This window comes from Salmo salar, chromosome 24 (genome assembly GCF_965601325.2).
Source record: "Salmo salar chromosome 24, fSalSal1, whole genome shotgun sequence".
Classification (NCBI taxonomy): Eukaryota; Metazoa; Chordata; class Actinopteri; order Salmoniformes; family Salmonidae; genus Salmo; species Salmo salar.
The window spans coordinates 45,752,460-45,767,866 of NC_138314.1; the positions used below are offsets into that span (position 1 = coordinate 45,752,460).

Below are 15,407 nucleotides of genomic sequence, written 5' to 3' on the forward strand. Positions count from 1 at the left end.
GACTGGGCATGTTAAGCGGCTGGGCATTTAGCACCGCTAATGTTAAGTGGCTGTGCATTTAGCACCCCTAATGTTAAGTGACTGGGCATTTAGCACCCCTAATGTTAAGTGACTGGGCATGTTAAGTGACTGGGCATTTAGCACCCCTAATGTTAAGTGGCTGTGCATTTAGCACCCCTAATGTTAAGTGACAGTGCATTTAGTACCCGTAATGTTAAGTGGCTGTGCATTTAGTACCCCTAATGTTAAGTGACTGGGCATTTAGTACCCCTAATGTTAAGTGACTGGGCATTTAGCACCCCTAATGTTAAGTGACTGGGCATGTTAAGCGGCTGGGCATTTAGCACCGCTAATGTTAAGTGGCTGTGCATTTAGCACCCCTAATGTTAAGTGGCTGTGCATTTAGCACCCCTAATGTTAAGTGGCTGTGCATTTAGCACCCCTAATGTTAAGTGACTGTGCATTTAGCACCCCTAATGTTAAGCGGCTGGGCATTTAGCACCCCTAATGTTAAGTGGCTGTGCATTTAGCACCCCTAATGTTAAGTGGCTGTGCATTTAGTACCCGTAATGTTAAGTGGCTGTGCATTTAGTACCCCTAATGTTAAGTGGCTGTGCATTTAGTACCCGTAATGTTAAGTGGCTGTGCATTTAGTACCCCTAATGTTAAGTGTCATAAATGTATATTTATTAGGTGCCGACATCTTTAAAGAAAATAAGAAAGAAAGAGATAGAAACTTAATTGCGTTGAGCGTATACAAATTGTACAACATTTAATTATGAAAGTAGAAAAGGCAACATCTCGTGAGCTAATACTCTGACCCTAACACAAACCCACCCAACCCCCCTCCCCAACTGAGCTAAAGAACCCCATATCCTTAGACGCTAGTCTTTAAGCTAGACGTACCTGCTATGCATAGCGTCGCCCGAATTAGGTTCATTCTAAATGATATGGATATGCCATTAAAAGTGCATTGGCTGTTCCCTGTAACATGAAAATGTTATCAAGTCGAGTCACAAAATAACATTTGAATCAAAGCGACAAACATCCACAACAACGACCGGAATATTTAGCTCCACTTGAGCATGTCTCCAAAAAAATATTTAAAAAATAACCGGAGGATATGTTCAAGGTAACCAATAGCGCTACCCGCACACCCCAATGTCAGCCAATCGGCATTCCCCAAGGTGCCCTAAAACCTGTGAAGCCCTTTTTGTGCAAAGCAATGATGATGGCACGTGTTTCCTTGCAGGTAACCATGGTTGACAGAGGAAGAACAATGATTCCAAGCACCACCCTCCTTTTGAAGTTTCCAGCCTGTTATTCAAACTCAATCAGCATGACAGAGTGATCTCCAGCCTTGTCCTCGTCAACACTCACACCTGTGTTAACGAGAGAATCACTGACATGATGTCAGCTGGTTCTTTTGTGGCAGGGCTGAAATGCAGTGGAAATGTTTTTGGGGGATTCAGTTCATTTGCATGGCAGAGGGACTTTGCAATTAATTGCAAATCATCTGATCACTCTTCATAACATTCTGGAGTATATGCAAATTGCCATCATACAAACTGAGGCAGCAGACTTTGTGAAAATTAATATTTGTGTCATTCTCAAAACTTTTGGCCACGACTGCAGACATGACATTGAAATGTCGCCATTATTTTTGAAACTTGTGACTAAAATGTACTGTTTATTGTTTATTTCAGTTTTGTTTATTCATTTCACTTGCTTTTGCCAATAAAGCCCATTGAATTGAGAGACAGACCGAGACCGAGAGAAAGACACCGAGAGAGAGAGACACCGACAGAGACAGAGAAAGACAGAGTCGCTCTGTGACAGGCTCGCTAATATCAGTCATTATCTTGGCACTCACTGAGGAGTAGCGTTGGCAGTACACTATGCAGCAACACACACACACACAAACAGCCATTGTGAAGTGTCGCATCCCACTCCCAAACACACACACAATCCTTTCACAGAGATTATAAGAGAGAGAGAGAGACAACAAGAGGGAGAAAGGCTAGAGGCCGTTTGAGGCAAATATTAAAAGACTGATGTTTCCTTCTTTTGAGGGTTTCAGTGAAATGGGTGATACAGAGCTGGCTACACACGTTACACTTCTATGCTGTCACTGAAATTAAAATGTAAATGGTCGCATATACAGATTTTCAGATATCGCCGGTGCAGTGAAATGCGTGTTTTTCTAGCTCCAACAATGACGCAATTCTTTCTTTTTTTAACACACAACTCAGAATTTCTAAGGGGGGGGGGGACTAGTAATGTCAGAGACATATAAATGTATATAAATGTATATAAATATACACACTTCGGAGAGTATTCAGACCCCTTGACTTTTTCCACATTTTGCTATGTTACAGCCTTATTCTAAAATGTAGTAAATAAATACAAATTCTCAGGAATATACAAACACAACACCCCATAATGACAAAGCGAAAAACAGGTCTACAAATCTTTCTAATTAAAAAAATACCTTATTTACATAAGTATTCAGACTATGAGACACTAAATTGAGCTCAGGTGCATCCTGTTTCCATTGATCTTCCTTGAGATGTTTCTACAACATGATTGGAGTCCACCTGCGGTAAATTCAATTGATTGGACATGATTTGGAAAGGCACACACCTGACCTTATATACACAGTTGACAGTGCAAGTCAGAGCAAAAACCAAGCCATGATGTTGAAGGAATTGTCCGTAGAGGTCCAAGACAGGCTTGTGTCGACGCACAGATCTGGGGGAAGGGTACCAACATATTTCTGCAGCACTGAAGGTCCCCAAGAACACAGTGGCCTCCATCGTTCTTAAATGGAAGAAGCTTGGAACCACCAAGACTCTTCCTTGAGCTGGCTGCCCGCCCAAACTGAGCAATCGAGGGACAAGGGCCTTGGTCAGGGAGATGACCAAGAACCCGGTGGTCACTCTGACAGAGCTCCAGAGTCCCTCTGTGGAGATGAGAGAACCTTCCAGAAGGACAACCATCTCTGCAGCACTCCACCAAACAGGCCTTTATGGTAGAGTGGCCAGATGGAAGCCACTCCTCAGTAAAAGGCACATGACAGCCCACTTGGAGTTCGCCAAAAGGCATCTAAAGGACTCTCAGACCATGAGAAACAAGATTCTCTGGTCTGATGAAACCAAGATTGAACTACTGTATTTGGCCTAAATGCCAAGCGTCACATCTGGAAGAAACTTGGCACCATCCCTACGGTCAAGCATGGTGGACGCAGTGTCATGCTTTGGGGATGTTTTTTCAGCGGCAGGGACTGGGAGACTAGTCAGGATCGAGGGAAAGATGAACGGAGCAATGTACAGAGAGATCCTTGATGAAAACCTGCTCCAGAGTGCTCAGGACCTCAGACTGGGGCGAAGGTTCACCTTTCAACAGGACAACGACTCTAAGCACACAACCAAGACAACACAGGAGTGGCTTCGGGACAAGTCTCTCAACATCCTTGAGTGGCCCAGCCAGAGCACGGACTTGAACCTGATCGAACATCTCTGGAGAGACCTGAAAATAGCTGTGCAGCGACTCTCCCCATCCAACCTGAGAAGAATGGGAGAAACTCCCCAAATACAGGTGTGCCAAGCTTGTAGTGTCATACCCAAGAAGACTCAATGCTGTAATCGCTGACAAAAGGTGCTTCAACAAAGTACTGAGTAAAAGGTCTGAATACTTATGTAAATGTGTTATTTCAATTATTTATTTATTTTATAAATTCGTCATTTTAGAGAATTTGGCAGTACATTCAAATCGCCCTAACAACCGCAGACCACATGTAGCCACGCCTGCCCAGGACCTCCACAACCGGCTTCTTCATTTGCGGGATCGTCTGAGACCAGCCACCTGGACAGCTGATGAAACTGGGTTTGCACAACTGAATAATTTCTGCAGAAACCGTCTCAGGGAAGCTAATCTGTGTGCTCGTCATCCTCACCAGGGTCTTGACTTGACTGCAGTTTGGCATCGTAACCAAATCCTCACCGTTGATGGCCACTAGCACGCTGGAGAAGTGCGCTCTTCACGGATGAATCCCCGTTTCAACTGTACCGGGCAGATGGCGTGTATGGCGTCATGTGGGCGAGCGGTTTGCTGATGACAACGTTGTGAACAGAGTCCCCCATGGTGGGGTTATGGTATGGGCAGGCATAAGTTATGGACAACGAACACAATTGCATTTTATCGATGGCAATTTGAATGCACAGAGATACCGTGACGAGGCCCATTATCGTGCCATTCATCTGTTTCAGCATGATAATGCACGGCCCCATGTCAGATCTGTACACAATTCCTGGAAGCTGAAAACATCCCAGTTATCGGTCTGCATACTCAGACATATCACTCATTGAGCATGTTTGGGATGCTCTGGATCAACGTGTACGACATCATATTCCAGTTCCCACCAATATTCAGCAACTTTGCACAGTCATTGAAGAGGAGTGGGACAACATTCCACAGGCCACAATCACCAGCCTGATCAACTCTATGCAAAGAAGATGTGTTGCACTGCATAAGGCAAATGGTGGTCACACCAGATACTGACTGGTTTTCTGATCCACGCCCCTACATTTTTTTTTAAAGGTATCTGTGACCAAGATATCCATATCTGTATTCCCAGTCATGTGAAATCCATTGACTTCCTAATGCATTTATTGCAATTGACTGATTTCCTTACATGAAGTGTAAATCAGTAAAATCTATTAAATGATTGCATGTTGCATTTATATTGTTGTTCAGTATACATAGGGCAGCAGTCTCTAAGGTGCAGGGTAGAGTACCTGGTGGTAGCTGGCTAGAACAGTGACTAAGGCTAGTGGTGACTGTTTAACAATCTGATGGCCTGGAGATAGAAGCTGTTCCTTAGTCTCTCAGTCCCAGCTTTGATGCTTTGGGGTTTTGTAATGATTTACATATCATGTAAATTTACATCATGTCATGTAAATTTACATCATTCACTATGTCATTGGCGATGAAGTGAGGATTTCAGAGCTGTTTCCCAGATGGCACCATATTCCCTATAGTGCAAACAGACGAAAAGTAAATAGTGGACCGAAGTTTTAGTTGTTAGGGTCACTGAATATTGATGAAAATAGTGATGTGCAATACTAACTAGAGGTCGACCGATTAATCGGCCGATTTAATTAGGGCCGATTTCAAGTTTTCATAACAACCGGTAATCGGTATTTTTGGACACCGATTTGCCGATTTATTTTTATACACTTTAATTTAACTAAGCAAGTCAGTTAAGAACACATTCTTATTTTCAATGACGGCCTAGGAACGGTGGGTTAACTGCCTTGTTCAGGGGCAGAACGACAAATTTTTACCTTGTCAGCTAGGGGATTTGTTTTTGCAACCTCCCGGTTACTAGTCCAACGCTCTAACCTACATTGCACTCCACGAGAAGCCTGCGTGGCAGGCTGACTACCTGTTACCCGAGGGCAGCAAGAAGCCAAGGTAAGTTGCTAGCTAGCATTAAACTTATCTTATAAAAAACGATCAATCTTAACATAATCACTAGTTAACTACACATGGTTGATGATATTACTAGTTTATCTAGCGTGTCCTGCGTTGCATATAATCGATGCGGTGCCTGTTAATTTATCATCGAATCACAGCCTACTTCGAAAAAACGGGTGATGATTTAACAAGCGCATTTGCGAGAAAAGCACTGTTGTTGCACCAATGTACCTAACCATAAACATCAATGCCTTTCTTTAAAATCAATACACAAGTATATATTTTTAAACCAGCATATTTAGTTAATATTGCCTGCTAACATGAAATTGTGTCACATCTCTAGCGTTCATTGCACGCAGAGTCAGGGTATATGCAACAGTTTGTGCCGCCTGGCTCGTTGCGAACTAATTTGCCAGAATTTTACGAAATTATGACATAACATTGAAGGTTGTGCAATGTAACAGGAATATTTAGACTTATGGATGCCACCCGTTAGATAAAACGGGTGATGATTTAACAAGCGCATTTGAGATAAAAAGCACTGTCATTGCACCAGTGTACCTAACCATAAACATCAACGCCTTTCTTAAAATCAATACACAAGTATATATTTTTAAACCTGCATATTTAGTTAATATTGCCTGCTAACCTGAATTTCTTATAACTAGGGAAATTGTGTCACTTCTCTTGCATTCCGTGCAAGTAGTCAGGGTATATGCAGCAGTTTGGGCCGCCTGGCTCATTGCGAACTGGGTGAAGTCCATTTATTCCTAACAAAGGCCGTAATTAATTATGACATAACATTGAAGGTTGACCAATGTAACAGCAATATTTAGACTTAGGGATGCCATCCGTTAGATAAAATACGGAACGGTTCTCTATTTCACTGAAAATAATAAACGTTCTGTTTTCGAAATGATAATTTCCGGATTCGACCATTTTAATGACCAAAGGCTCATATTTCTGTGTGTTATTATGTTATAATTAAGTCTGTGATTTGATAGAGCAGTCTGACTGAGCGATGGTAGGCACCAGCAGGCTCGTAAGCATTCATTCAAACAGCACTTTCGTGCGTTTGCCAGCAGCTCTTCGCAATGCTCCAAGCATTGTGCTGTTTATGACTTCCAGCCTATCGACTCCCAAGATTAGGCTGGTGTAACCGATGTGAAATGGCTAGCTAGTTAGTGGGGTGTGCGCTAATAGCTTTTCAAACGTCACTTGTTCTGAGACCTGGAGTAGTTGTTCCCCTTGCTCTGCATGGGTAACGCTGCTTCGAGGGTGGCTGTTGTCGATGTGTTCCTGGTAAGAGCCCAGGTAGGAGCGAGGAGAGGGACGGAAGCTATACTGTTACACTGGCAATACTATAGTGCCTATAAGAACATCCAATAGTCAAAGGTATATGATAGTCCTATAATAACTACAACCTAAAACTTCTTAACTGGGAATATTGAAGACTCATGTTAAAAGGAACCACCAGCTTTCATATGTTCTCATGTTCTGAGCAAGGAACTTAAATGTTAGCTTTTTTACATGGCACATATTGCACTTTTACTTTCTTCTCCAACACTTTGTTTTTGCATTATTTAAACCAAATTGAACATGTTTCATTATTTATTTGAGGCTAAATTGATTTTATTGATGTATTATATTAAGTTAAAATAAGTGTTCATTCACAAATTACAAATAAATTAATAATAACAAATTTAAACAAATGTAAAAAAAAAAAAAAAATTATTATTTTTTTTTATTTAAAAAAATATAATAATAGATATATATATTTTTTTTTTTATAAAATAGATTTATTTTAAATCGTCCGATTAATCGCTATCGGATTTTGTTGGTCCTCCGATAATCGGTATCAGCGTTGAAAAATCGTAATCGGTCGACCTCTAATACTAACAAGCGACAACGCAATGAAAAAAAATACAAGGTCCGGTAACTTTCCGGACTTACTTGGGACAACCCAGATCTGAGGCTAGTTGTTCTGCATAGACGCATAAACAATCCCATCCACAGACTTTGTGTGTTGAATCTACAGGTATGCAGCGAGAATTTCTCCCATGATGAGTTCTTTAAACCCCCACGAAGAAGAAAAGTAAATTGGTACAAGAACATATTTGAAGCAACAACAAAAAAAGGTGTACCAACCGAAATCGAGGTAAGAGATCAAATTTTATTTGTCACATGCGCCGAATACAACAGGTGTAGACCTTGCTAATCAATTTATAACATTTTTGACATGCGTTTTTCTGGATTTTTTTGTTGTTATTCTGTCTCTCACTGTTCAAATAAACCTACCATTAAAATTATAGACTGATCATTTCTTTGTCAGTGGGCAAACGTACAAAATCAGCAGGGGATCAAATACTTTTTTCCCCCTCACTGTAAAAAGGGCTTTATAAATCAATTTGATTGATTGATTATGGAGCACAATGAAAAACGACAAGACAGGCAACCACTGATGCTGTTAAAATGGGATGGTTTTGCAATGGACAATTGATGTATTCTATAAAAGGCAATGGTGACTGGAGAAGCAATGTCTAGGGCTAGGGAGAAGCTAATCACATTGTCATTCTTTTCAAGTCTTTGTAGGCTTGGTGGAAGTTACAAAATGTATCTCTTGTGCCAGTACTGCTTGTTACTGTCAATGTGCAAAATCCTATTTCAGTACGGCTAGACAGCAGGCAGTCTTCAATAAATCATATGCAGAAATATTGAAAATTATTACTTGCTCATTGCAAATTTTTCCTCAGGAACACCCAGGAACGGTATGGTTTTTCCAAAAACAAAAGCCTGAGTTGCTAAGCAATTTTTTTTTTTTTACGACACAACAAAAGACCTTCTGGTTGGACCTGCTTGAGCAGGCCTGGGCAATTATTTTCAATGGAGGGCCACATTAGACTATATTTTTTGCCACCATGGGCCAGAATCATATTACAGGATTATACATCATGTGTATGACTGTGTTGACAGATATATCTACTGTAAATCACATCCAGATATGCTACTTATTTTACTTTTTTAACATGCACAGAAATAAACCACATCCATGTTTTCCTTTTGGTAGGTAGTTTCATTTTTAAACACGCAATGAACTACACGGAGGGAAATGTACACTGTGTATTCGGCACCACAGACAGAACTCTTGTTAACGGGTATGCACAAAAACACAAGAAAGAGAGAGAGCTCAACATTACATTTAAACTACTCAATCAGTGTGAGGAGTGAAGTCTCTGATGGGTATCGACTAGAGCAGTGAAGTCAGGTATAGTTTCTGATGTCGCTATGAGCAGGATTGCTGAGAGGTGAGAGTCAGTACATTACATTACATTTAAGTCATTTAGCAGACGCTCTTATCCAGAGCGACTTACAAATTGGTGGATTCACCTTATGATGTCCAGTGTAACAACCACTATACAATAGTGCATCTAAATCTTTTAAGGGGGGGGGTTAGAAGGATTACTTTATCCTATCCTAGGTATGATCTGTGCCTTAACTTGTTATATTTCATCACTGAAAATGTCTGTACACATATATAGGTTGACCCAAACAGTACAAACATCTTCTGAGCATGACTCCTAATCCTTTGAAAGTTTTGTTCATTGAGAGATTAATAGAACGTCGTCAGTGACATTGAGAGAACTATTCAAAACAATCACTGCATCAGACTGAAGATCGATAAGCTCAAGTTGCAGGTCAGTGGGAGCGTTATCCACATTGAAGGTGAAAGGAGAGGAAACCAACAGCATGTCATTTTCCAACACTTTGAAATCCTCAAAACGATGAGAAAACTCACCGTTCAAAAGCAAGCTGCAGCGACTTCTCCCGCTGGTCATCTGATAGGGAACAGACTGGTAGTGTTGGAAGGTGGGTGAGATTGTTCTCATCTAATAGGGAACAGACTAGTAGTGTGGGAAGGTGGGTGAGATTGTTCTCATCTGATAGGGAACAGACTAGTAGTGTTGGAAGGTGGGTGAGATTGTTCTCATCTGATAGGGAACAGACTGGTAGTGTTGGAAGGTGGGTGAGATTGTTCTCATCTGATAGGGAACAGACTAGTAGTGTGGGAAGGTGGGTGAGATTGTTCTCATCTGATAGGGAACAGACTAGTAGTGTGGGAAGGTGGGTGAGATTGTTCTCATCTGATAGGGAACAGACTAGTAGTGTGGGAAGGTGGGTGAGATTGTTCTCATCTGATAGGGAACAGACTGGTAGTGTTGGAAGGTGGGTGAGATTGTTCTCATCTGATAGGGAACAGGCTAGTAGTGTGGGAAGGTGGGTGAGATTGTTCTCATCTGATAGGGAACAGACTAGTAGTGTGGGAAGGTGGGTGAGATTGTTCTCATCTGATAGGGAACAGACTAGTAGTGTGGGAAGGTGGGTGAGATTGTTCTCATCTGATAGGGAACAGGCTAGTAGTGTGGGAAAGTGAGTGAGATTGTTGGCTTCTACTTGGCGGGTCAGGAGGAGTAATTTTCCCTTGAAGGCTTTGACAAGGCTGTACATCTGATGTGCAAAAAGGCCTTTCCCTTGTAGTTTGAAATTCAGTTCATTTCATGAGGGCCATGATGTCCACGGCGAAGGCAAAATCAGCCAACCATTCTTTATCTTGCAGTTGAGTGAAATCCACATATTTTCCTTTCATTTTCAAAAACTCAGCAATCTCCGACTTCAGGTCCCACACCCTTTTTAAGCACCTTCCCCAAACTCAGCCATCTCATGTTTGTGTGGTAGGGGAGATCTGCATGACCCGACTCTGTGTCTTCCAACAATGAGACAAACTGCCTGTGGTTTAAAAATTTTGCTCTTATGACATTTACCACTTTAGTGACTGTATCCACAACATGGCTCATTTTCAGAACACATTTACAGAGCACCTCCGGATGAATAATGCAATGCAGGAAAATAATTTCCTGATCTGGGTTCAGCTCAGCTACTTGATCTTATATCCTTTTCAAAAGGCCAATGGTTTTTTTCCTGTCAAGTTTGGGCACCCATCAGGGGTCACACTGGATAACTTCTCAAAACAGCTTTGTCACACACTTATGAACCTCCTCCAATAAATCGTTCCCTGTGGTTGTGCTCTTCATTGACTGCACTGAAGCAAGCTCCTCTGTAATTTCAAAGTCTGGGGTTCTGGGATTCTGGGGTTCTGGGATTCTGGGGTTCTGGGGTTCTGGGATTCTGGGGTTCTGGGGTTCTGGGATTCTGGGGTTCTGGGGTTATGCCTCGTAAGAATATAAACAACTGCACCATGTCATGTGCATCACTGCTCTCATCCAGGGCCAAGGAGAAATAGGTGAAATCCTTTACTTTGTCTTTCAACTGTTGTTCCATATTCTCTGCGCTGTCCTCAACACACAGTGTCACTGTTCGTCTTGACAGGGAAACATTTTCAAAATGCTCTTTCTTGTCGGGGCAAAGTATTGCTGCAGAGGTTTAGCAATTTTGTGGGACAGTACATAGCTAGCTCTCACAATTCCGTCGTTTGCTGAATGCAGTTTTGTGAAAAGTCACTTGCTGCTTTTGCAACTGAGAAAATATGGAACAGTTCCTCATTTCACTGAAAGAAAAAATGTTTTGTTTTCGAGATGATAGTTTCCGGATTCGACCATATTAATGACCTAAGGCTCGTATTTCTGTGTGTTTATTATATTATAATTAAGTCTATGATTTGATATTTGATAGAGCAGTCTGACTGAGCAGTGGTAGGCACCAGCAGGCTCGTAAGCATTCATTCAAACAGCACTTTCGTGCGTTTGCCAGCAGCTCTTCATTGCGCTGTTTATGACTTCAAGCCTTCAACTCCCAAGATTAGGCTGGTGTAACCGATGTGAAATGGCTAGCTAGTTAGCGGGTGTGCGCTAATAGCGTTTCAAACGTCACTCGTTCTGAGACTTGGAGTAGTTGTTCCCCTTGCTCTGCATGGGTAACGCTGCTTCGAGGGTGGCTGTTGTCGATGTGTTCCTGGTTTGAGCCCAGGTAGGAGCGAGGAGAGGGACGGAAGCTATACTGTTACACTGGCAATACTAAAGTGCCTATAAGAACATCCAATAGTCAAAGGAATATGAAATACAAATCGTATAGAGAGAAATAGTCCTATAATTCCTATAATAACTACAACTTAAAACATCTTACCTGGGAATATTGAAGACTAATGTTAAAAGGAACCACCAGCTTTCATATGTTCTCATGTTCTGAGCAAGGCACTTAAATGTTAGCTTTTTTACATGGCACATATTGCACTTTTACTTTCTTCTCCAACACTTTCTTTTTGCATTATTTAAACCAAATTGAACATGTTTCATTATTTATTTGAGGCTAAATTGATTTTATTGATGTATTATATTAAGTTAAAATAAGTGTTCATTCAGTATTGTTGTAATTGTCATTATTACAAATAAAAAATAAAGGGAAAAAATCGGCCGATTAATCGGTACCGGGGGTTTTTGGCCATCCAATAATCGGTATCGGTATCTGCGTTGAAAAATCGTAAAATCGGTCGACCTCTAGTGGACACATGCTCATAGAAAATCTCACAAAAAAATCATGGGATTAAAAATGGAGTTGGTTCCCCTTTGCTGCAAAAACAGCCTCCACTCTTCTGGGAAGGCTTTCTACTAGATGTTGGTACATTGCTGCTATAACAGCCTCCACTCTTCTGGGAAGGCTTTCCACTAGATGTTGGAACATTGCTGCTATAACAGCCTCCACTCTTCTGGAAAGGCTTTCCACTAGATGTTGGAACATTGCTGCGAGGACTTGCATCCGTTCGGCCACAAGAGCATTACTGAGGTCAGGCACTGATGTTGGGCGATTAGGCCCAGTTCGCAGTCGGCGTTCCAATTCATCTCAAAGGTGTTCGATGGGGTTGAGGTCAGCTCTCTGTGAAGGCCAGTCAAGTTCTTCCACACCGATTGACAAACCATTTTTGTATGGACTTCGCTTTGTGCACAGGGCATTGTCATGCTGAAACAGGAAAGGTCCTTCCCCAAACTGTTGCCACAAAGTTGTAACCACAGAATCATTTAGAATGGCATTGTATGCTGTAGCGTTAAGATTTCCCTTCTCTGGAACGAAGGGGCCCGAACCATGAACAACAGCCCCAGACCATTATTCCTCCTCTACCAAACTTTACAGTTGGCACTATGCATGCTGGTGAAGCGTGATTCATCACTCCAGAGAACGCGTTTCCACTCTATCTTTACTCCACTCCAGCCGACGCTTGGCATTGCGCATGGTGATCTTAGGCTTGTGTGCGGCTGCTCGGCCATGGAAACCCATTTCATAAAGCTCCCGACAAACAGTTCTTGTGCTGACGTTGCTTCCAGAGACAGTTTGGAACTCAGTAGTGAGTAATGCAACCGAGGACAGACAATTTTTTTCACGCTTCAGCACTTACTGGTCCTGTTCTGTGAGCTTGTGTGGCCTACCACCTCACGGCTGAGTCATTGTTGCTCCTAGACATTTCCAATTCACAATAACAGCACTTAGTTGACCGGGGCAACTCTGACAAACTGACTTGTTATAAAAAGGTGGAATCCTATGACGGTGTCACGTTGAAAGTCACTGAGCTCTTCAGTAAGGCCATTCTACTGCCAATGTTTGTCTATGGAGATTGCATGATTTTATACACCTGTATTTATTGTCAATCATTCTTGAATTAGAAATTTTTTTTTTTTCAATAGTCTACTCTATTGCGCTATACATCACATTAAATTACCAGATTGGATTATTTATTTTTTTTTAAATCAAGAATAAAGGAAACTGTCACAAGTTATACTTCCCATTGTGTTTCATTCTTCATGGTTATAACAACATTGTAACATCTGCATTCTTTTTAAGAAAAATAGTGTCGTTTTTCGAATGGAAATGAAGCTCAGGCCTCGAGCCTGCACAAGTGCCTAGGACAATTTGGTTAAGTACTGTTATTCCTTATCCAATTCATGTTTTATTTCCTTATGTTTTTTCGTTTGCTCGACTCACTTTTCTGGAGGGGGGGGGGGGGGATCCGTTAAACAGTGAATACATTTTGTCTGGTCTAATGTCAAAATAATTCTATATTTTGATTTAGGATGTGAGGAAATGACGCACACTGGTGATTTTTTCAACAATTACATTTTTCACTACTTTAAAAACCATGGAGTTGATAAAAACGGTTTCCTATACAGTAGAACCAGGCGCTGTAGACTACAGCTCCATCGTGACTACTACCAACAACTAGACTATCTATCCATGCCATTCAGACAACTGTACTACCAACAACTAGACTATCAATCCATGCTGTAAACGACGTTTCCCCCATTTCTAATGTGTCAGACTCCGTCTCGTTTCTACCAATGTATCAACATGATTAGTCCCCTGTAATGCGCGACTCCAGAGTACATGTGCAACATTGTGTCTAATAACGGTGTTAAAATAATCATTTTCTACGCCATGTTGTTGTTGACACTTACCGGGCCCGGTTCTTTCTCCCGAGTGCAGGGCATTCGCCTCATATCTATATGGATGGATATGGTTCAGATCGTTTGCCCTTGGGAGAGAGAGAAAACACGCGATACACATCGGGCACACACAGAGTAACAGAAATATACTTACAAGAGCGAAACACGACACCGTTCAACAACTCTCCTTTTCCCAGAACCGAAAGTCTGGTTGTCGCCCAGTGGCTTTTAGAAGCGCCGTCAAAAAATGTCCAGATTCCGACACTCTCTCTCTCTCTCTCCCTCTCTCTCTCAGTCCTGTATGTCCCCGCTGCTCTGCTCTGCTCTGCTCTGTCTCGACCGAGTCAAACAACCATGTTCCCTGGAATCTCTGTTTCTCATCCGGGCGCCTCGGGGACGCGCGTCGCTGGCTGGCTGGCTCACTATGGATGATGAGGAAACGCGTGGACGTGCGTCGCTGGCTGGCTCACTATGGATGATGAGGAAACGCGTGGACGTGCGTCGCTGGCTGGCTCACTATGGATGATGAGGAAACGCGTGGACGTGCGTCGCTGGCTGGCTCACTATGGATGATGAGGAAACGCGTGGACGTGCGTCGCTGGCTGGCTCACTATGGATGATGAGGGAACACGCGTGGACGTGCGTCGCTGGCCGGCTCACTATGGATGATGAGGGAACACGCGTGGACGTGCGTTTCCTCTGCCCAGGCGTTGCTGACGCATGCCAAGTCTTCCAACGCCTGAATATGTCCTGATCCCCATAATATGTTATAGCGATCTGTCAGTCGTTGGCTGACGCATTCTACGTCTGAGCAGGGGAGGCTACCAGTGTGGGAGGAAAAGGTGTTTACTGGGTTTCCATGTAACCTTTTTTCTGTGAGTAAAGTAGGATGAAAAATGTAATGACAGGCCTAATTCAAATTCCAAATTTGTCGGTAAACTTTCCAATGTTGACGAAGCAAAAATATGTTAGATAAGGTGGGATCCTTTTGTGTCGGTACAATTAATAATGGGAGAAATGGCAGTGGAAACGCTTTTATGCGCAAATATTTATAACCATCATATTGAGGTAAACTTGGGAGTCAGGCGATGCCATGTTGTGTGGTCCTCCCCACTACGACTCGCAAAGCATGCAGTTTATTAGGCTACAGATTAAATACATTATGATGAATTTCACAGGCTGGTGAAAGTGCAAGGTGATGAGTTTAATGCTCCTTTCCCAAAAAATATTAAAGGTCAAATTCTGGTGACATGATATTTTTATTATATCTTTATTCAACTAGGCAAGTCAGTTAAGAACAAATTATTATTTTCAGTGACTGCCTAGGAACAGTGGGTTAACTGCCTTGTTCAGGGGCAGAACGACAGATCTAGCAACCGATCAGTTACTGGTCCAACGCTCTAACCCCAGGCTACCTGCTGGTTACTGGTCCAACGCTCTAACCACTAGGCTACCTGCTGGTTACTGGTCCAACACTCTAACCAC

General features: G+C 42.2%; 1 protein-coding gene across 2 annotated transcripts in view; it reads right to left on the reverse strand.

Moving 5' to 3' along the window:
* The window catches only part of LOC106585937 (sodium-dependent phosphate transporter 2), a 141,040-nt gene extending 126,333 nt beyond the window's left edge, over positions 1–14,707 (reverse strand). For both annotated transcript variants that reach the window (XR_014382579.1, XM_045706999.2), the window contains exon 1: positions 14,077–14,707. The gene's annotated coding sequence lies outside the window, so the exon portion shown is untranslated. The remainder of the gene's footprint in view (positions 1–14,076) is intronic.
* Between the last annotated feature and the right edge of the window lie 700 nt (positions 14,708–15,407).